The 21,041-nt window shown below is 43.3% G+C and overlaps 1 long non-coding RNA gene across 1 annotated transcript in view; it reads left to right on the top strand.

Moving 5' to 3' along the window:
* Positions 1–17,031, top strand: part of LOC128081986 (uncharacterized) — a 54,713-nt gene extending 37,682 nt beyond the window's left edge. Inside the window, exons 2-3 of the long non-coding RNA XR_008207490.1 lie at positions 703–819; positions 11,993–17,031. This is a non-coding gene — a long non-coding RNA (uncharacterized LOC128081986). The remainder of the gene's footprint in view (positions 1–702; positions 820–11,992) is intronic.
* Positions 17,032–21,041: the final 4,010 nt, after the last annotated feature.

Below are 21,041 nucleotides of genomic sequence, written 5' to 3'. Positions count from 1 at the left end.
TAAAACCAGCAGATCCCTGCCTTTAAAGAATAGAGCTAGTCGAACTGCAGCTTGCTTCAAATGAAGCAAAATATTGGTGTGGGGCTAGTGTATTCCTGGCTGCAGGCCACACAGAGAGGGGAGTAACTGCCTTGCAATCATTTTAGTCTCTGCCCCCTGTGGGCTCTGATGGCATAAAGATAAATGTATCAAAAAATGTGATATATATATATATATATATATATATATATTTTTTTTTTTTTTTTTTTTTTTTTTTTTTTTTTTTGAGGGGTGTATCTGTAGGGAAGAGTCACTTCCTAATGCTTCGCCCCCTGCACACAGTGGAGCTGGGTGCTCTGGGATACAGCCAGGCACAGCATTGCAGGGCTGTGGGCGAGGGCATTCCTGCTGCTGGCTGACAGCGGGGGAACAGCAGGCAGTGGGACTGCAAGGCTGGGTCTCCTACTGCACTGAGTCTGAGGAGATAGGACTTGTCAGCAAGTACTGTGCAGAGCTGGAGCTCTGGGAGAGCATGTCTTAGCAGCTGCAGGGAGGATAGAATATCTTTACCAAAACACTACTACGTTCTGCTGAAATGAGCTGACTAATAGTTTCCCTCTGTCCTGGTTTCCCACACACACTGCTTGTTGAGTTTGCACGGCCTGGCTGAAGTTGGCCACCACTCAGTAGCAAGGCTAACTCCAATTCTTTCTTGTCTTGTAGAAAACAAGTTTTCTGCCTGCTTGTCTTCAGAAGATGGAGGGTGAATCTAGTTCTCTTCAGGCAGCTCAGCTTGGACAAAGACAGCGAAGGACTCCGGATTTCGTGGTGCTTCATGTGGTAGGTGGCAGAGCTGCTGTTGTTGCTGACTTCAGAGGTATGGGTGGGAATTGTCCTATCAAAGGCTCAACGTTTGCTGATTCCTGCCAGATGCACGCTCTGATCTCGTGGTAGCAAGTGTTTTTGATAAACAAGTTCAGTAATTCTTTAGGATCAGGGGAGATAATGAGCAAACCTACTTGCTGTATAGAAGGAGGAAAGGCTTGGTTTATGCTAAATGAAACACATGATAATTTTCTCTTGTTTCAAGAATGCGATTATGCAGAATGAGTGGACGGTGACATTAGAATTGGTGGTTCTATTGTGTTTGGTGGGAAAGTGCCAGGAGGAAAATGTTTATTCTTACTTTAATTAGAAAAGCAGTCCATAGAAAATCTGAAGGTATCCAGCTTTAGATTAGTTCCAGGCTCTCTTGGAGCCCCTTGAAACAATTATCTGTAGAACAGATTCCAAGGAGCCCCCTTTTGCTCCACCATGTGTGTCAATGAGAATAATAATTATAAAAACAAAGTAGAAACTGTGGAAGATGTGTATTGAGAATATATTGGTTTACAGTCATTATAACCTGTTAAGTTTCTGCAGCCCGTGGGGGAGATGCCTTTATCCTCCCTTTCTGGCCATACATGCCATGTAATGAATATTCTGTTTCTTTAGGCAAAGTTGTAATTACTTTAGTCAAAGGTTGGCTGGTTTTGGTTTTCTTGCACTGGAGTGAAAATGCAGATTTCTTCTATAAAAATTAATGGGATATCTTTCGGAAGGATGTCCTAAACTGCCAGGGTGTGGGTTGCTAGCGAGCATGCTCTAACTGTGCAGCTCCACACTGGCATGAAACGAGGGTGCTGCTTTATGAAGGATTCATTCTCTAAACCCTGATTTTACTGTTTACAAAGGGACTTCTTAAGAACTGCCAAATTTGTTGACGAACCTGACAGTAAAGGTGTAAAAATTTCTTAGAAATTGGGCATTTAATCTGACAAAATGAATAGTCACAATATTGATGCGTGTGCTGTCCTTGTTTTAACCAATAAATACAGGTTTGGGGAGGCGATGACTCCCGCTTGGTTGTTCCCTGAACACAAAAGCACCAGGTTCCCTGTGTAAGCAGAATATGCCTGGAAGTTAACCCATACAGTACCACCTTTGTTTATCTTGGGGAAAAACAGAAATCTGCTGCAGGTGTTGTTTTTGATTTGAGATTGTACCTTGTACCTTAGTACTTAGTAAAATTTGCTTTCTGAAGGAAGGACCTTACAGAAAGTCAAAATTCCATGTCAGACCACGTTAGCTCTTCAGGTGCGTGTGGAATTTGAGCGCTGTACAAGACTTGCATTCACTCTGTAAAGAAGATGTACATATTACTTTTGTCTGATCCTACTGAAGGCTGTTCATTTTTTCTGCACTTCTATTGCTGAATGAGAAACAGTTGGTCAATAATTGGAGTTTAACATTTAACTGATATGTATAAAGCTACTTCTCTTTGATTCCCGAGGCTCTGAAAATATACATAAAATTATACAGAACATCAGAATCCATAGCTTTTCTTTCTTAAATATTTTTAAGTCAATGTTTTCTGTTTGAATAGAGCATAAATGTCAGTTGATTTAATTTATGCTAATAGCAGAGATATGGTTTAATTTGCTGTTCAGTAAGATATTCAGAAAGAAAAAGATATAATTTCAAGTGACAGCTACAGCAACAAAATTCCAGTGGAAGGATAGAGGCTTGGTATTTTATCTTGCTTAAGTTTGTGTGTTTAGGCCATCGTATGTCAAATAGCAGCACACACTGCAGTGATTGATAGCCCCCTGCTAATGAGATCAGAATGAGAAGTAGATGCAGTTTGATTTCAGAAGTAATTGGTGCAAATAAATAAATAAACTCTCCCATGACTGGAAAACTTCTTCTAATTTGGAGCACATTTATCTGGAAAATGTGTTATCGGCAGTTTTATAATAGATTCAAACTCATTGCCTAAGAGAGGCAAGTCGTTTTCTATGTGTTTATTAGAAATTAGAGGCTATCAAGCTCTATCATTTAGGGGATTTTTCTTCTATGCTGATGTTTTTTTTTTTTTTTTTTTTAAACAAGTGGATTGTTGTGGAGAGATCTTTCCCTACCCAATTTTCCAATGAATTCTGGATCACTTTAAGCAGACTGAATATAATTTTTGAGAAGCAAAACCAACGTGCATGTTTCTAAGTTAGAAAAGATGTGAGTTTTGATGAAGCAAAGAGGTTCTCAAATATTTTTTGCTATGTTTTGGCTTAGCATCAAGAACCTTGGCATGTTTATGTACTTCTACAACCTGCGAAACTGGGAAAAAAAAATAATGAACGTGAGCTCTGTGAACTAATAGTGCTAAGGAGCAGTCATTTTACTTTTGTTCTTTCCTGGTTGAAATGATGGTTTCACACTTTTGGTTCAATAATCAGATTAAACAGACAAAATCAGAAAACACTACTGAAGGGTGAGGTACAAAAGCACGACCTGCTTAGAGCAGTTCTTAATACAAGAGCCCTGCTGCATTATTATTGGTGCTGGCGCGTGATGCAGGCTGTTGGCCTGCAGGTACTGTTCCGCACTTTATGCTGCAAAGCTGTCCTGGCAAAGTCAATATTTTCTCTTAGTTGGAACGATTCCCATCAAGAGTAAAAAGAACTATTTGCTTTGGATTGTTTTCTTAAAGGTTGTAGTAGTTAAAATCTTCTTTTGAAGTTAATCTAATCGAATTCAGAAAGTTTTGTTTGTATCCCCCAGTGTTTGCTTGTGCACTTTTTGTTTTGCTTTATTCCCCTTTACACACTGTCATATGGAGACTAGTTTGTCAGTGCACAAAGGAAAACAGAACTGATAATGAGAAGTGCACCCATTTGTCTGAGTTTAAGGAGCTTATGGCAAAACGTCCATGAAATACATGGAGTTCTAAAATGTCAATTGCTTGTTTCTTATAGGAGATACTAGAGCACAACAGCCCTCTTCAAAACCAATATATTCATCTTCTCTTGACCTGCAGTACTATGCAACATTTCAGAGACCAAAAAGTCAATTCTCTCTATTTTGTAAATGTAGTAAGATAGCAACATCTTAAAGCATTCATAGAACTGGGAATTCAACTCGTGTGAATTTGGTAGCGTTACACGGTAACTGGCTGTATTTATTTTACACGTACATCTAAAAGAATGCAATGCAGAATGAATCATGATTCTGTTTCAGTTGAGAAGTTTTCTTGGGTTGCATGAAACTGTAGTGAAGAGTCAGTTGTTGGTGGTGAATTTTTTCAACAGGAACAGTTCTCGTGTCTGAATTTATTTAATGCTGTCCAACGTACATTTGTATGTGAGCATTACATCACAGTTTGATCTTACTTGATGACCAGACCAGGTAGAAATCATGTCTTTGACACCAAGGCCTGAGCATCTCTACTGGTAGGTAGCCCTGGTATTGGAGAAATGCTAGTCTCAGTACTGAAGTTTTCTTCTGAATCCTTCATAGTCATCACTGAGCAGAAACAACACGCTGGAAGTGAGATGCCGTGTCAGGTCGCTGCTGTTCTTCCTGTGCTTGAAGGCATTCTTTTTCTTTCCTACCAACAATTTTGCAGTCTCTCTGCATTCCATCTCTCTGTTGGTAAAATGAATTTTCATTTCCCCAAATTAGAGGAATGTATTTAATATTTGCTAAGTGACATCTTCAAAGAAGTGTGCCCAGAGTACTTCAAATGAGACCAATTCCCCGTTTCAAAGAGCTCAGAGCGTGCCTATGTGCCCTGCAGAGGGTTGCTCTGGAAGCTGATCTGGGTTGCCTCCTGCTGCTGACTACAGGGAATACATTTCACCAAGATCTGTGAGTGTCTGTTGAATTATGAACACTTGGAAGCACAGAGCTGCAGCGGCACATGCAGGAGCCCTAAGTGCCTGCTACTTTCATCTCCTGATCCGCTTCTGTTGTGCTTGCTGATGGGGACTGGGAAAGTTTGGGAAGGATGATGACTGGGAGCTTACATTTTTGTGCCACATGTTGTGCCAAGGATAGTGAGGAAAGCACTGAAAAAGGTGGTTGTTCATTCAATGTTTCTTGCCTGTGAAGTCAGTTTTTCAGTAAGCGAGCTGCTGAGAGCATCGCCTCTATTATTTATAGGGCAGTGGGTTTTCCAACCTGTGCTCTCACCAGCAACTAGAGATGTGAACTGACTGCAGTCTGGAGTGGCTGTTCTTCCTCTGCAAGCTTCGAAGACAAAGAGCATTTTAAAAGCAGGATAACAAAGTAGGTCAGTATTTGTTGCAGCATGAGCACGTGTGGTCTTTAAGACAGCTGAAGACATTCTTTCTGAGAGCCTGCATTTTACAGCACTGTACAGTTTGGCAGTACTGGTTTGGCAAACGGCCTTTATGAAAGCTGCATACCTCAGTGCTAAGGGGATTAGAGTGGAGCGTGTTTTAATGAACACCTGTGAAGAGAGCGAACCTGTTTAAAAGAATAGACACGCTGCGCTTCAAAGTAACCCATGGAGAGAAATGCAGAGAGCCATTTTTAAAGAACGCTGTGCAGTTTAAGTAATCCAGCTAAAAGAATAAACTTTCAATGCACAGAATGACAAAATGTGAGAGAAAGCATAAGAGAAGGGTTGTGTTATATGGCTCCATCTTTGTTACACTTCTTTTTATTCTTAATCTGAACAAAAGCAAGTACGCTTTGAACCTCCTCCCTGAACAGCTATTCAGGGTGTGATTTCAGCAGGGTTTCTCTATGGCAATGGGATTATGCCCTAAATGGGTGTCAGTTGTACCTGCTCTGTGCTTCTCAGCTAATAGTTGTTCTGATCCCTCAGGAAATGGGGGACTTTTGAGTGAGGATGTAACGATCACATTCACTAAAAGAGAAGTAATAGAATTTTTGCTGACTGACTTTTTTATCACTGTTAATGCTTCCTTATGATGGTAATGAAAACTTTGAAATATTCAGCTGATGGAACGCTTTCTGATGAAGACTGACCTGTAAAAGGACGGAACTGGTGACCGCGTAATGGCTTTAGGAGGCTGGCACAGCGGGCAGCAGTGGTAAAACACTCAGTGAGCAGCATACAAATACCAAAGCGAGGGTCTTCAAGGCTCTTTTCAGAGTACTTATTTTGTGCTGAATCTCCTGTGTAAAACAAGTTTCTGCTATGATGTTCAGCTCTCTGAGAGGTGTGATTACTTAAGGTGAGCTGTCTGCAGATTGTCTCTTGTCAGGTTTCTTGCATCTGTTCAACTGCGACTGGGTTTGGTAATGCAGAAGTGAGAGAACAGCATAATTCAAAACGTGCAAAATGAAGGGAAGTAAAGTCCCTTCTGAATCTGGGTGGAACAGCTTAGCATGGGACTAAAGGAAGTAGAATTTAACTGAAGTACGAAAGGTAAACCTAAGAACAAACAGATAATTTAACACAAATCGTCCTTGCTTCTGAAAACCTGCGTCGCTACTGCTCCAGAGCACACATCTTTTCTGTCCGTATAGATGCTCTTCCTCTCACCTCAGCACATCACACCTGAGCACAGCACACCAACCACAGTGCTCTGTGGTTGAAAAACACTTCTTGAAATAATGAAACTGATCCCAATGGTAATTTGCTGTTTCTTGTTTGGGAATTTTGTTGCTACTTTGAAACGTGGAAGAGCTCATCATGCATACTGTGTATGACTTACGGTGGTCATGGCGTGCTTCTGCTACATGCTTTTTTTTTTTTTTTCCTTGAAGAAGAAATCACCTGCTTTTTGGTTCTTGTGAAGTATGTAAATAACTTCCAGTCCTCCAGAAACGAGGAACTATGGTGGAACTGGAAAGGTACCGGGGCAGACGACAGCACACAGGATCGATCCTCCTGAAGCTCTCCTCCTGCTGGGGGAGCCGTTCCCCGCACAGCATCCCTGTGGGGCTGCCCTGTCCCCTGGCGACGGCCCGGCTCCGTTTCGTCCCGCCGCGTCAGGGCTAATGCTGTAATGCTGTGGCCCGGGGACTCGTCCTGCGCCCGGCTGCAGCTCGGCGGCGCTCTCTGTCCCCGCTGTCAGCCGCGGGCAGGGCAGCGCTGCGAGGTGGGCGCTGAAGCACCACGGTACGTTCGCTTGTGTGTCAGGTGCACCTTGCGGGAGGTTAACTGCTGCAGGGGAATGGCGGGGACTAGTTGATGATCCGCCCTCAAAAAGTGGCTTTAACCGACTTCAGCAAGGCTGGCTGCTGTGTGTGCTTAGGCTTGAAGTAGATCAGAGATCTGCTCGCCCTTCCCATACCCGGTGTGCAGGGGGAAGCAGCGCTCGTGGCTAAGGCGGCCCCTGAGACAGGCGCTCAGCCCTGGGAAAACAAGATATCACTCAAAGCATCCTCTGCATTAGAGAAATGTGTTTAAGCGTCGGGCTGAATGTGGGAAAGGTGTGTGGTGTGGGAAGAAGGGACATGCATTATTTCAGTTAGAGTTATCAGGTTGAAAATCCTTCATCTTCTGCTGACAAACTGCACAGGAGGAAGAATGAAATGTTTGCTCTGGGTCAGGGAGTGCCATAGGATCTACTGACGTTGGAAAATGTCACGTTTCTACTCGGGTTATTTTCACACCAAGAATAGAACCAACCGTGCTTATTGTGAATGTTATTTTAATGACCACTGAGAGAAACCAGTGGGTTGGGTTTCTTTTTTTGGCGCCGTTTTCTGCCGCTAAGCAAACCCTTTGTTGCCCAGACAATCAGCTGGCGGGTGGCTGCGTGCCTGCGCTCAGTGCTGCGGGCCGGGAGCGCGGGGACTGCGGGCAGCTCTGTAGCACAGCTCAATGCAGTGCGTGCACTGGGCTCCAGTCATCGAAATCCATCCCTGCAGGAGATGTGAGCGCGGTGCGGGCTCAGCCCCCGCACCCTTGCACAGCTCTACGGCCCCGGCTCGCCTGACTGTGCGCGTTGTACTCAGTGCTGCCCTCCGTGAGGCTATTTGTGCTGAATGGCAGCAAAGGGGTGGCAGTCCGACCCACGCAGTGTTTCTGGGAGTGTTCCACATACTGCAGGTTTGCTTTTTTGTTAAACACAGTAATGCTGTGCCGATGCAGTGGCCAGTTCAAGACGAAATACGTAGGGGAAAAAAAACCGAATGTAGCTGCAGTAATTCACTCCTGATGTAGTAATTCACGCTCTAAAGAGAGATCCTTACTAAGTAGGAAGGTTTGATAATTATTCTGTCACTGTTCCTATTGTTTAGTAAAAAAAAATCATCCCTATTTTTGCTCACAGTGTGCACACTTTGATATATCTATTCCCTGCAAATTAGGTACTAAAACACTGCCAGTATATTTTTCCCCATGAGCATACTGTTCAAGTGAATTTTGGGTGGAAAGTTCACAAGGCAGAATGGGTTCATTTTCTTGCGCTTGCTGTGTAATACAAAGCTTCTCTCATCCAGTGTGTTGCTACTTGGCTGCATGTGTAACAGCATTGAGCAAAGGAAATATTAAAGAAATACACTGTAATTTTTGTCAAGATAAGAAACAAAAAAATGTTATGGCAGCTCCTGTCTTCATATATAATAGCATACTAATTTTTTTTTATCAATGAGAAGACCTGTAAGATGCTTACATTTGCATATAAATGTATTCTTATATATGAATAATATTCTTGCAAATAAATTTTTAGAGATCTTGCTGGTGCATAACTTTGCATTTCTTAGTTGAAACATTAGAAAAGGACAAGAGAATGTTTTGCAGGCTGCTGCTGGTAAAAATAATTCTCCTGGGGATGCAGGAAGAGGCCGCAGGAAGGGCTGTTGTCGTACATAGGTTGTGCTGTACTTGAGTGAGTGAAAGGGATGGACGTTGTGCCTTGCTAAGCTGGTGAGCCTTTATCTGGATCTCTTTCAGGCTGAAGCATGGCAAGGTGCTCAAGCAGTCTGTGGTGCTGTTGGTGAAAGATAGCTAGTGTTCTTTTTTTGCCTTAGTTCTCTATTAGGTGATGGGTTTGCTCTCTGAGGCGTTGCAAAGATACACTGCCCTCAGCAGTCAGTTTCCCTCTCCTGGACAGCCAACTCACTGCTTGTAACGGCTGTGTGTTTCCTGCCTGATGGCCCCTCATGCTGAAGTTACTCTGTCATCTCGTGTGATCAAAATATCGTTAAGGATCTGGCTTGAAGTTTCATCAGTATAATGATAGTGATTGACTTTGTTTTGTTAGATAGCAGAAACATCAGTGCTGTCAGTAAACTTGAATAAATGCTGAAACTCTAGGTAAGCTAAAATAGTTATTAGGGACCATTTGGCTACAGAGTGGATGGCTTTGGTGGCTGAAATTCAGACTATTATGATCGATGACCCTGAACCCGAGGTTTCTTCTCACCTTTTTGTTCTGTCTGTAAGATGGGTCTAAGCCACCCTGGAGCAGGGCCTCCACGACTCGTGCATTCCTGGGTCATCCTGTTGGCTCCGCAGCGAGAGACGAAACACTGGACTGTCTTGCTGCAAGTGAGCTTAATGCATGGACGGACCGTTAGAGGCGTGCAGAGGGAAGAATCCAAACGGCACTGATTTTAACACATGCCAAGTCTGCTCAGATGGAAGAGGCATGTTTAGCCATGCTTGTCATCTACAGTTGCCCAGCTGCCTTTGGTCCGGCCTCCCTGCTCATGTTTTCTCTCAGCTCACGTCCTAGCTGGGCGCGCAGCACACCGAGCCGGCAGCAGAGCCCTGCTTGCACAGAGCTCCTGCTCTGCACTGCACCGCCCATCTGCTGCCTTCCCTGCTTGCTTTCCGGTTCACACTTTTTGTCATCGGCAGAGCAGTTTTTTGTTGTGTTAGCTAATGCCCATTTAGCTGACCTAGACTTTTGATTGTTAGAAACTGCAAATGAGCCTTTAGATGGCTAACAGATACTTTTGCAAACAGAAGAAAAGAGGCTTTTTAGTAGAGGGGGAGTACTCAGCTTTAGAAGAGCTGGAGGAACGTGATTTCGCAAATGTATCTCACAACAGTACACTAATTCTTTGTCTGTCTCCAGAGGCCTCGGCCCAAAGGTAGCTGAAATTCTATACCATAATTGCATTCTTTCAAAATTGCAGCTATAAGAGACCATAGTTGTTTCCAGAAAAATGTAAAAAAAAAAAAAAAAAAAAAAAAAAAAAAAAAAAAAAAATGGGATGTGCATTTTTCTGGACATACGTAGCATATGTTAGCATTCAGTCATAGATTACTTCATTAACCTTTGCTCTTCAGAAGCCTCGAAAAAGAGAAGCATTGGAAGGCAAACTAGTCAGGGGGACAAGCTGAGGGTTTCAGGAAAGGTCAGGATCTGTAGAGTTATGTCCCCAGCCTCTGCTCCGACAAACAGCTCCTGCTCTGTTTCTCCACAAAGAAACGGGCTGTGCAGGTGCTGCAGAAGCTGCTTGTTCTTCGTATTTCTTTTCCTGTATGTTACAGTGCTTCTGCGTGGTTTGCTCATTCAGAATGTTTTCTTGATTTTGAATGGAATCTATAGTAACAACAGGAATAAAAAGAAAACAACAGATAAAATGTATCAGACTTTTTGAATGTCTGTGTTAAAGGCAATGGAAGGAAGGATACTTGAGTGACTTGAGCCTGAGATGCTGACAGAGTAGCTTATCAGTGCACCTAGGTTTGATTTGGCTGTAGCTGTTTGATTTTTTGTGCTGTATAATTTGACATATTTTGGTATCCACCTAGTGACAATAATAAACAGACTGCAGCTGAATGCAGTCTATATTCTGGATTCAATTTTAAAAGTGACTTCTCATGGCCAGGTTGTAAGCCTTTAAAATATGGGATCGTAATAGAAACGCTGACAGTACCTTAACAGTCTCTGTGATAGTGTTTCTCTAATGTAAATAAATGGTGCTGCAGGCCTTTTTATTTCCTCCCTCCCCACTTAATTCCAAAGATGGTTTTATCATTCACCAGCTAGGAAACAATCATTTTGTGTGCCTAACCTGCCAGATTGTAGTGGGTTTTTTCTTTCCCTCCTCCTCTTTGGATGTGAAGTAGAACGGGACAAATAGAAAAGATTTATGCTGTACCTGTTCCGTCCTTTAGCGTAGCTTATCCAGAAGACTTCACTGCTGTCCAATGCTATTATGTGCTTAAGTTCAGAAAGCGTGTAAATAAAGACCTTCAATCTGAGCCTTGAAATAGATGATCTTTAAAGAAAATGACATGAGAGCATAATTAAAAGGATGGTCTCTAAAGTTCCTATATATCCTGTATGTTGCACTGACAGAAATTAAACCTTTTCTCCATGAAACACTAGCAACACTAGAAAGTGAAAAATACCGAAGCCAAAAATCCATTCAACCCAAACCAAGCGAAAAACAAAAACCCCGAAAGTGACAGCAGTGATTTAAACGATACCTGGGGAAATGCTCATCTGTTACATTCGTTTAAAACTCCCTCTTCTAAAGCCCGTGTTCTGAGTAGCAATTGCATGGAGATGGGGAGCAGGTGGGGCACGTTGTCTTCTGTAAGGGAGGTTATGCTGGAGATAGATACCTGTAAGCTGAGGGCAAAGCTCTTAGGGTGGGGAAGGGCTGGAGCACACAGACATGAGGGCAGAGCCTGTTCTGCAGATGGGCAGGTGCAGTGCCCGGGATTTCTGCTCTCTTCCGACTCTGGAAGCGCCCGGCAGAGTGGAAGCAGCCTGATTCACCGCAGCTGCTGCAGAGCTTCCTGTAATTACGGGTCTAATTGAAGCGTGTCTGGTATTCCTGTGTTTCACCTGGAATTTTGTCTTAGAAAGTCTACAACATGCTGTTATTATCTGGCGCTAGTTGTGGCTTTCTCTTCGGCTATTTCCTTGAGCTAAAAATGCAAAATTGTACTGCCCTGAAGGGTCATTTAGCGGGACTTTTAATGAAATAATAGGAGCATTGCACTCCAGTGATTTCCCCGTGTGGGGAAATGTCACAGTCCATCGGCCTTTCCTGAGAACGCTGCATGAAATTACACCTATTTTCATTACTGCGCTCGAGTACAATATTGTTAAGTAAATATTTGCACCAGAATGTGACTATCCTGAGGTGCGAGCATCCCACAAGGTGAATAATTAAAGGATGTGCTTTCTCCAGCAGAGAAACTGGTGCTTGATATAGGTTTGATCATTTCACGTGTCTCTTTTGTAATCCATAACTGTCTTCTGCAATTATTTTCATTGTCCAGCCATGCAGAGATAAAAGGTAGAACATGCCTCTCTCGACTGCTCCCAGGGAAACTCCATTACCCTTCAAGGACCACGTGGCAATGGCAAGCCAATCTGAGGGGGAAGAGGCAGCCCGCAAGGACGAGCTCAGGATGAGCAGAAAATGAAGTTGTTACCAGACAGCAAACAGCAGCCTTCGGTTCTTATGAATATTTGAATGAGTAACTAAAAACAGCTCAGTGGACTCTAAGCAACTGTGACAGCTGAAACTGCCTGGGAAACTAGCAGTCTGCAAGGACTGTGAAGAAAAGATCAGCACTGCATTTTTACCTACACCTCCATCGGTGTATTCTAAAACTTTAGCAGATTCGTTGTCCCCAAATATTTGTTAGAAAACAAAAACTCTGTGTGAATTTTCATAAGCGAGGTACCTGCAGAATCTGTCTAGAAATTGAGAATTCATTAAAATACAATGATTTCTAACAATTTACTCGAGGCAAGAGAATAGCCACATTTTCTAGACATTGAAATATTGATGTTGCTGTTGCTTATACTCATAGAAAATTGGCCCTAGTGAATCTTTCATGAATATCTTTCAGCTGGTTCCACGTGGAAAGAAAGATGATGAGGACAGTTTCCCTGAAGCTGAAATATTCTGAATAATCTGCAAAAAAAAAAAAGTGGGGGGAGGGAGGGCAGGAACTGTAACAAGCAAACCATCGCAAGGTTACTCGCTATTTTACAGCAGTTGAAAAGCTATTACAGCAGTTCTGATGGCATAAGGCAACTATCTCTCTTTTTCATGGCAGACTTCATTTTTTTTTAAATGCAGTTTTCTGACTCTGATTTTTTATTTTTTTTTTTAATGTGTATTAATTACCAAGCTGCATTTAAAAAAGCTTTTGTTGTGACCTTCCTGGCTATGCAGGTCAGAGTTAATGTGTCCTCTCTGAGTTCCCAGCACAGTTTACCAATGTCATTGCTCTTTACCAGGTTTTTCTCACTGGGGCTGCCTGTGTGAGGGTGTATTGCAGAACTGATTTGCTACCATGTTTAAAACGCTGCTCTGGAATCAAGTTGAGTGACATCTTCCTCATATATATATATATTTTTTTTTTATTACAATTTCAGGTTTATACTATAAATCTGACTTGAGAACCAGATGAATTGTTCAGATAAAATGTAACTGGCGTGCCATATATGAATAACAAAGAAAGAAGTAGGCATTTAAACAAAGATGAAGAGCCTTTTCAACAAGAACTGAAATTACGTTTTTCAAATGGCACTTCATTCTGACACGTGTACCATTTTGGAGCAGTGATGTTGGCATCAGCATAACATCTGCAGGGCTGAAAAAGAGCTCAGAGAAACTGGTGCTGCCACCGAGGTAGCTGTGTCTAACCTTTTCATAAGAGTTCATCCACAGCGATGTCGGAATAATTGCTCCTGTTAAAACAGACAAAGATTGGCTGGCACACCTCTTGAACTGCTGCCCAGACCTCTTCTCTATGAGCTTGGGAATTAGAGTGCCACAGTTGAGTCATATTTCTTAGTTTGCTCTGCCTTTGCTCCCCTGGAAGGAGTAGGTCTGGTTCCACCTATTCTGTCAGTACTCTCAAGGAAACGACATATGTAGGATATTTCCTGGCATATGTAGGATAAATCACAATTTGGGCTACAAGTCAGCGACAGAAATGAATGAAGAATTCTGAGCACATTTCTCTTTTAAATTTTGTATCAGTTGTGATATTTGTAACACTGTTTTGCTATTTATTTTGGTTACCTCACTAAAACTTTACCTGTTTGTGGTTAACTGATGAGATCTAGGTTGCTTTTTGGCATAATTACTTTCGTTCACCTTTTTGCTGTATGTTATGTGGTTAGTAATTTGCAGTTTTGTTCCTGCAAATCTGATGACAGCTTTTGTGGACAAGAGAGGACTTTACAAGGAAGAAAAAAGAGAGGTGGGGGAAGATGGGAGGAGAAAAAAAGAAAAAAAATTTTCTCAAACCACTGGAATTATAGGACCCATAGCAGAGCAAATGTGTAAAGGATGCTTTCTTGGTCTGCTCCTCTACTCTGTTAGCTTGAGACTGGTCTTCTGGATTATTTCAAGTGTTTCTAAGCTTGGCTATACCTTTATAAGCAAAGGTTATTAAATGCCACAAAATGCCACAGGCCATGGGCTCGAGTAGGTCTAGAACAGAACAGGACTTGTCTGGAAAGACCTGTTGGCAATAAAACAATGCTCCAAAAAGGAATGAGCTGAACTGCTGTTGGAAAGGCTGTAGTTCCTGCCTCTGCTTGTCTGGGGCAGAAGTGTCAGCAGTGCTTAGCAGTGACCTGGTTTCCTGCTGAAGGACGCGGTGCAGACGGAAGGCTGATGCCCCCCTACGAGGGCCCATCCTGCCCTTTGCTTCCCAGCACATGTGAGCGGTTCCCAGGTTGATGCAGTTGCTGCTGAATGTAGCCCTCTCCCAGGAGCAGCGCCCGGCTCTGCTGGAAGGTGCAGGTGGTGACACAGCTGCCTCTTGCTCCCTTGGTACCTTGGAGCTGCAAGCAGAGCCCCCAGCCAGGGCCACTGTCATTCCACTTATGCTCCTTTCTGTTGCTACTGCTTGTTGCTGATTACTGGCCTGTTGTTGGTGAGCCCCTTCCTCTTGAGGAAATCTCTCTGGGATTGTGGGTAGTTCATTCTCTAAATTTAAATGTGTACCTTGGTGCAAGAAATAGGCCCAGCAAAAGTCTCCACCATCTGCTGTGGATGGGTACAAGGACACTCCTTGTGAGAGATATGTGAATGACAATCTGTGCCCTGGCACTTGGGTGCAGGAGCTTCAGGATGCTGTATGTTGGCACATATGCACACAAGTATGTGTACAAGTGCAGATTAGTGCAAATACAACTGAAGGCAGGGTGATGTCTAGCATCGCTGTCCTATGTGGGTCTGTCAGCAGCCCATCTGCGCATCCATCTTCCTTTCTCCAGAAACGTGCTGTGAAGGCTGATGGCCAGAGCTGGCAGCTCCAAGTTCCTGCCTGCATCACCTCTGTAGCTGTATAGATTTTCCTGAATTCATCCTTTTCCAGACCTGCAAAAACTGAACTGCTATTAAAACAAACAGAAAAAAAACCCAAAACAACAACCAAAACCACCTAAGACAAATTCCTTCCTTCTAAAAACAAACAAACAAGCAAAAATACCCCCACAAACAAATAAATACAGAGTTTAAAAAAAAAAAAAAAAGTCCACAAGAATCACTTGCTAATCTGATGACATAACTCTTCAAAGCCACCAGGCATCACTGTTGCACCTCTGCCTGGGCATTCTTCATTCTGTTAAAAGCTGCAGATTATCCTGTTAATTAGTTGGGGATTGTTTTTTTAATCAGTATTTATGTCATTGTGGGTCACTGCCTGCATACAGGACTGCACACCCAAAGGGATTATTTTGTCAGTTTACAGCCACCCTGTTAGCTCTGACCACGTCTTGCAGAACACAGAGGATGCATATTCTTGGCTTTTCTTTGATTTATTTAGCTATCTTTCAGCTGTCTTTTGCTTCACCTGTGTCAGCCTACACACGGGAGATACAGGTGTGCCTAGCTGCACTGCACTTCAGTAGGTGAGGATGGAAAGGACACAGGAGCAAAGGCTTACATTTACAGGTACTTCTGTGAGATGAGCTGTACAGTGAGTTTGTGGTGATGGGTGGTGCACAGAAGCTCTGTCGAGAAGATGAAGGATACCTGGTGCTTTCCTACCTCCTTGCTTGGGCATCCGCTGAAGGAATCTTTCCTTTCTGAAGCATTCTCAAATTTATTAGGCAGAAGTGTGCAAAATAACTGTTATAAATAAGAAAGTATTTGAAATGATTTGTATTTTATTTTCTAGCTTTTTAAGCAGCTAAGGAAGTTCAGCTTTATTCTGGGTGTTTTCCCTTTCTCGCCTCTCCATTCCTGGTCCTGAGTTTCCCAATGGGATGTTGAAGGCAGTGCTGAGGCTTCACAAACTGTAGTGGCAATGAGAAATAGGTCCTTAAAAATAGCTTTTCTTTGTTTCATGTTTTTCTGGGCAAAGTATTCTTTGCTTTTTTGTTCTCCTTCTAGTAAACGAATGCACCAGGCTTGACAGTAGCTGTTATGCAGTTACCTGGACCCGCACCTACCAGGAGGCTCGCTGCCACCAGCGGCTTTCATTTCACCGTGACAGGAAAGCAGTGCTCCTGAGATTTCAGTGTCTCAGGGTTATGCTGGAGTAGGGTCTCTTTGGGCGTGCGTTAGTGACCTGAAAAAATAAGGATTTGTATCCTGCTCTCCACTGGAGACGCGTTTCAGCAGTTACTGGTGATTCTGGAAGTAATTTCCTCTGAGGTTTTCTTGGTTTTGTGCACAAAAAACAAGATCTGAGAGTTGTTTTGTAGCTGCTACATTTTATTTTTCCTATAGGAGACAAAAGCCCGTTTCCTTTTGATATCCTCTTACTAAATTCTGGAAATACTTTTATTTTAATAGCCAACAATGGAGATTTTTCTCTCCGTGGTTCTTCACACACAGAGGGATTTTGTTTTTAAGGTTCAGTGACATAGTTTCTGCTTTACAATACTTGATTATTCTTTGAGTACAGAATAGACTGGGGGATGGAGTTCCTAGTCCCTTGCTTCTAATTTCCATTCAAAGTAGCCCTTCACAAAAATCAAAATTAAAAAGGATTCTTTGCATGAGTGGGAAGATGGAGTTACTGACTTTTTGCCATAGGAGTCCATCACTCACTGCTCACGTCTGTAGCAGTGGGACTCAAAATGAGATGATGGAACAGGATTGCTGTATCAAGTCTAAACAATTACTCTGAAACTGGAATCCCTGTAAAATAGGGAAGACTTAGCTCTACTTTAGAGGTGATAAGTGTGTAGATACTCGTTACTGATAACTGGGGATTTAATTGCTGTAAATCTTTTTTCTAAAACAAATCAAACAAAATAGGCCCCAAAAGGGCTTTTATTTTTCTCTTGGATCTTAATTGTACAATGTAGAAATTCAAAATAAAGCATGCAAGATTGTTGTGTGTATATATATGTAAGTCCCATCAGAAATCCCTTTATGATTAAGATGGGCAAGGAAAGTTTGGCTCCACACTTTCTTCGGAGGATAAAAGGGAATCTGATTTGTCATTTGAAAAGGACATGAGGTGCCTTGAATGGCAGCTTTCTAGAGTACCAAAATCATTATATCCTTTATTAATTGGGATGTCAGTGTATAGCACTGAGGGCACTTCTGTATTCCACTCCTCTATTGATGTTGCTGCATGCCAGCGTTACTGAAGATGGTTGAGAGGAGAAAGTATTCCGTGTGAAGCTGTGCAGCGGTAGAAAGGGAATAACCTGAAGGAAAAATAGAAAGAAACAGGAACAAGTTCAAGTTGGGGATTATTACTTTGGGAATTAACAGCCAAAAGCAAAGCAGCAGTGAGGTGAAAGCAAGCTAAATACTTGAGAGCTACAGTCAGACCATGCAAGAAGGCTTGTCGAGACATGACAGGGCTGACACGTTCATCAGCTTTTTGCCAGGAGTGATGGAAGTGCCTGGATGGGAATGGTATAGAATGTATGTTCTATGCCACGTATGCAAAACAAAAAATAAAAACCAACAACAAAATAATCTGGTTTAACAAGTGGCTTGGAGGCTGATCCAGCTAAACTGGTGGGGATCCTTGACATCAATGCTTCTAAGTAATTGTGCTTGTTCTGGCAAACAAATCCAAGCTTGTTTCAGCCCTACTGAGGTGCAGCTGTCTTTACCCAAGTTAACTAGATTGTTTTAAACCACAGAGCTGCTGGATGCAGCCCTGATGGTTGAGCCCGTGTTATAAACGCAACTGCTCTGCCGACTTCAGGTGAAGAAAGTACCCCCAATGGCTTGAACTGCTTTCTTATTGCCACTTAAAGGTGCCTTTGGTCCCATGCTGTGCTTCTCTTGTTATGATGTTGCAAGGTATTGCATCTTTTCTCCTCTCGATGCTGAGTGGATGCATCTAGTGCTACTGCTGAATGGGCTCTGCTTTCAGGTGGTGCCCTGCTGCCCGTGGGCTGAGCTCTCAGTGGCAGCAGGCTGGGTGTTCTAACTCTCCCAGCAAGTGGAGCTGCAGCAGGGCTGTATGGCCGTGCTGCTCCCTCTGTCGCTCCACACGTCTCTATGCTGGGAGAGACTGATTTCACTTGGAGCTTGCTTCTTTCTCAGCTCCCATCAGGCTCCCTTCTTTGCCCCTCTGTTGTGTTCGAGGCAAAGATGGTGAATGGTTTCTATGAGATAACCTTCATGCCATACTGAATGCTCCTTAGTGCTGCAGTCACATGGGGAGATGTTTGCATCTGCAATGTAAAGGACATGCTGTATTCAGTGAACAAGGGGAGGAAATGTCTGTACTGCCACTGCTATCTGTAAGGGCTGCTGTTCATGATTAAAGGCTGAGTTTTCTCACCTCAGAGACATTCTAATGTCACAGATGGCGCGCTTTAGTTTATGTGGGGTGAGAAGACACACTGAAAGAGGATATCGCAGTTAATGAATTAAATAGTATCAATAATAATAAGAGATAACCGAGCCAGAAAGACGGAGAGCTGTTGGAGAGGGTCCAGAGGAGAGCCACAGAGGTGATCAGAGGGCTGGAGCATCTGCCCTACGAGGACTGGCTGAGGAATCTGGGCTTGTTCAGCCCGGAGAAAAGAAAGCTGCAGGGTGACCTCATTGCAGCCTTTCAGGTACGTAAAGGGAGCTTGCAAACAGGAGGGGAGTCAACTCTTTGAAAGGGTAGATAACAACAGGTTGAGGGGAAATGGTTTTAAGTCAAGGGAGGGATGATTTAGGTTGGATGTCAGGGGGAAGTTCTTTACTATGAGAGTGGCAAGGTGCTGGAATAGACTGCTCAGGGAGGTGCTCCATCCCTGAAGGTGTTCAAGGCCAGGTTGGATGGGGCCCTGGGCAGCCTGGTCTAGTATTAAATGTTGAAGTTGGTAGCCCTGCCTGTAGCAGGGGGGTTGGAGATTCATGATCCTTGAGGTCCCTTCCGACCCTGGCTATTCTGTGATTCTATTAAGAGTGATTCAACACTCTATATGCATGATTCAGTATAATTTATCCAGTGCTTGAATCTGATCTTCAAAGTCATCTTTTTACGTGTGGATTCCCTAAGTGTGCCTATGGAACTGCTATTTACTGTATTTTTACTCCTTCATCTCCACTGCCCTGTAAATACAAACTGCAGATTTCAAAATTCTTCTCCTTTGTCACTTACTGTACATGATTTATTTCTTGCTAGGACTGCAAATCAGATGCTCTGTCTTTTCAAAGGTTACTTTTCCACGGGAGGAGTGATGAAGCTGGGCAAATGACACTGTATCTCATGCAGAGTATCCTCACAGTGACTCATGCTAGCGCTGACATTGCCGGTACTTCCTGGAGCATTGCAAACTCTGTAGCTGTATCAGGAAGCCATCTGACACCTTGCTGCAAGATGTTTGTTTGCACTGTGCTCTAAGCAGCTGTAAATAAACATCTTGCAACAAGACAGTGCTTTTGCCTTTAATTCGGGAAGAGGGGAAGATTCAAGCTGTTTTCTTCAGGCTGCTTTTATGGTGCAGTCTGTGCTAAGTGGTTGCTGCTGCATCTGCTTTGGAACAGACCAGGGACTGCTCCTGGACTAGGTGATCTTAGTGGTCTTTCTCAGCCTTAATAATTCTATGGTTTTTGCAGGTCTGGTTTCTTCCGGAAACCCTTGAAACTCCTCACCTTAATCTGGGGATGATTAAGATGCTTCATCCCTCTCTTTTTAGGTCAAGAATCTCTTCGATGTAACCTGTTAAGAGCTGAACTGATATGAAGAGAGAAGTCAACCCCCAGCCCTCCCACTGCCAAGTTCTTGCCAAACCTGGTCTGTGCCCACCTGTAGAGAAAAGCATGAGGCCCCAGCCTCACCAGCCCTCTCGTTCCTCATGCTGCTGGTCCAAAAGCCAAACACAAGAGGAAAGGATCACGTTTCTCTTATCTTTTTTTAATTGCTTTTAACTTGCCCTGGAATTTCTGCATTGCCAGCATCACTCTAAGAATTTAAGAGCTGGTAATTCATCCATAGGTAGTATTAGGTATAACTTATACCCCTATGTTCATTCCTTTCGCTTTTCACTCATCTCACGTCCCCTGGGTAAAGAGAGTGACATTCACAGAGAGAGAGAAGTTAGGTCAAAACTGCTCAATTTTCCTCCAGCGCTAAACTTAGCTGAGCGAGTCCTGAAGGACAGGTGTCTACTTTCTAGAAAACAAATGATATATTGATTTCCTGTTAAAAGCAAGCACTGACAGGAGCATTCAAAACAAAAGCCTCCTTTCAGCAGAGCATTTAAATATGGGGCTGCATAAACAGGAGCGCCGTGCTGCTGCCGCAGCCCATCGGCGCCTGGCTCCAAACCCTGCCTTGGAGGAGCACAGGGCAGCTGTCACAGCGGGCGCTCCTTGCGTGTCCCGGGCAGGCTGCTGTGAGCTGCAATTGCACAGCAGCTCCTGAGTCTGCACTGGCTTTTCTTTCCTTTCTGTCGTTTCTTTTCCCTTCTTCACTCCCAGCTCCATGCAGATGCTTTAGTGCAAACATCAGGATTCCTATCGAGTCTTCCTCCATTTAGCAATTATAGGGATGAGGAGAAGGCAGTAAGATTATTTTTTTATATAACCAATTTTATTTCCCTTTTTTCCACTACTAAATGCTTGTGTGTGCAGCAATACTCATTTCCCAAAATCCCATCCAAGCAGTTCCCCAGACAAAGACAAACAGAAGTAATGTATTTCTGTTTTTATTCCTCTCTGATGAGCAGCAGTGCTCTGTGTGCTTTCCCATTCGAAAGCACGTTTGGCTCGGTTAATCCACTCGTGTCTTTGCCCACGTGCAGGCATGCTGAGTACTGCCAGTCTGATTGATAGTTCTTTAGTGGCTGCTCATCCTGTAGCACAGAACAGGAGGCCTTACCCTTGTTGTTTCACTTGCTGTGCAGGCGCTGGGACTGACTGCCCCCATTGATGCTCCC

Source organism: Tympanuchus pallidicinctus, unplaced genomic scaffold (assembly GCF_026119805.1).
Source record: "Tympanuchus pallidicinctus isolate F22 unplaced genomic scaffold, pur_lepc_1.0 scaffold22, whole genome shotgun sequence".
Lineage (NCBI taxonomy): Eukaryota > Metazoa > Chordata > Aves > Galliformes > Phasianidae > Tympanuchus > Tympanuchus pallidicinctus.
This window is presented reverse-complemented; position numbering and strand designations above follow the sequence as displayed.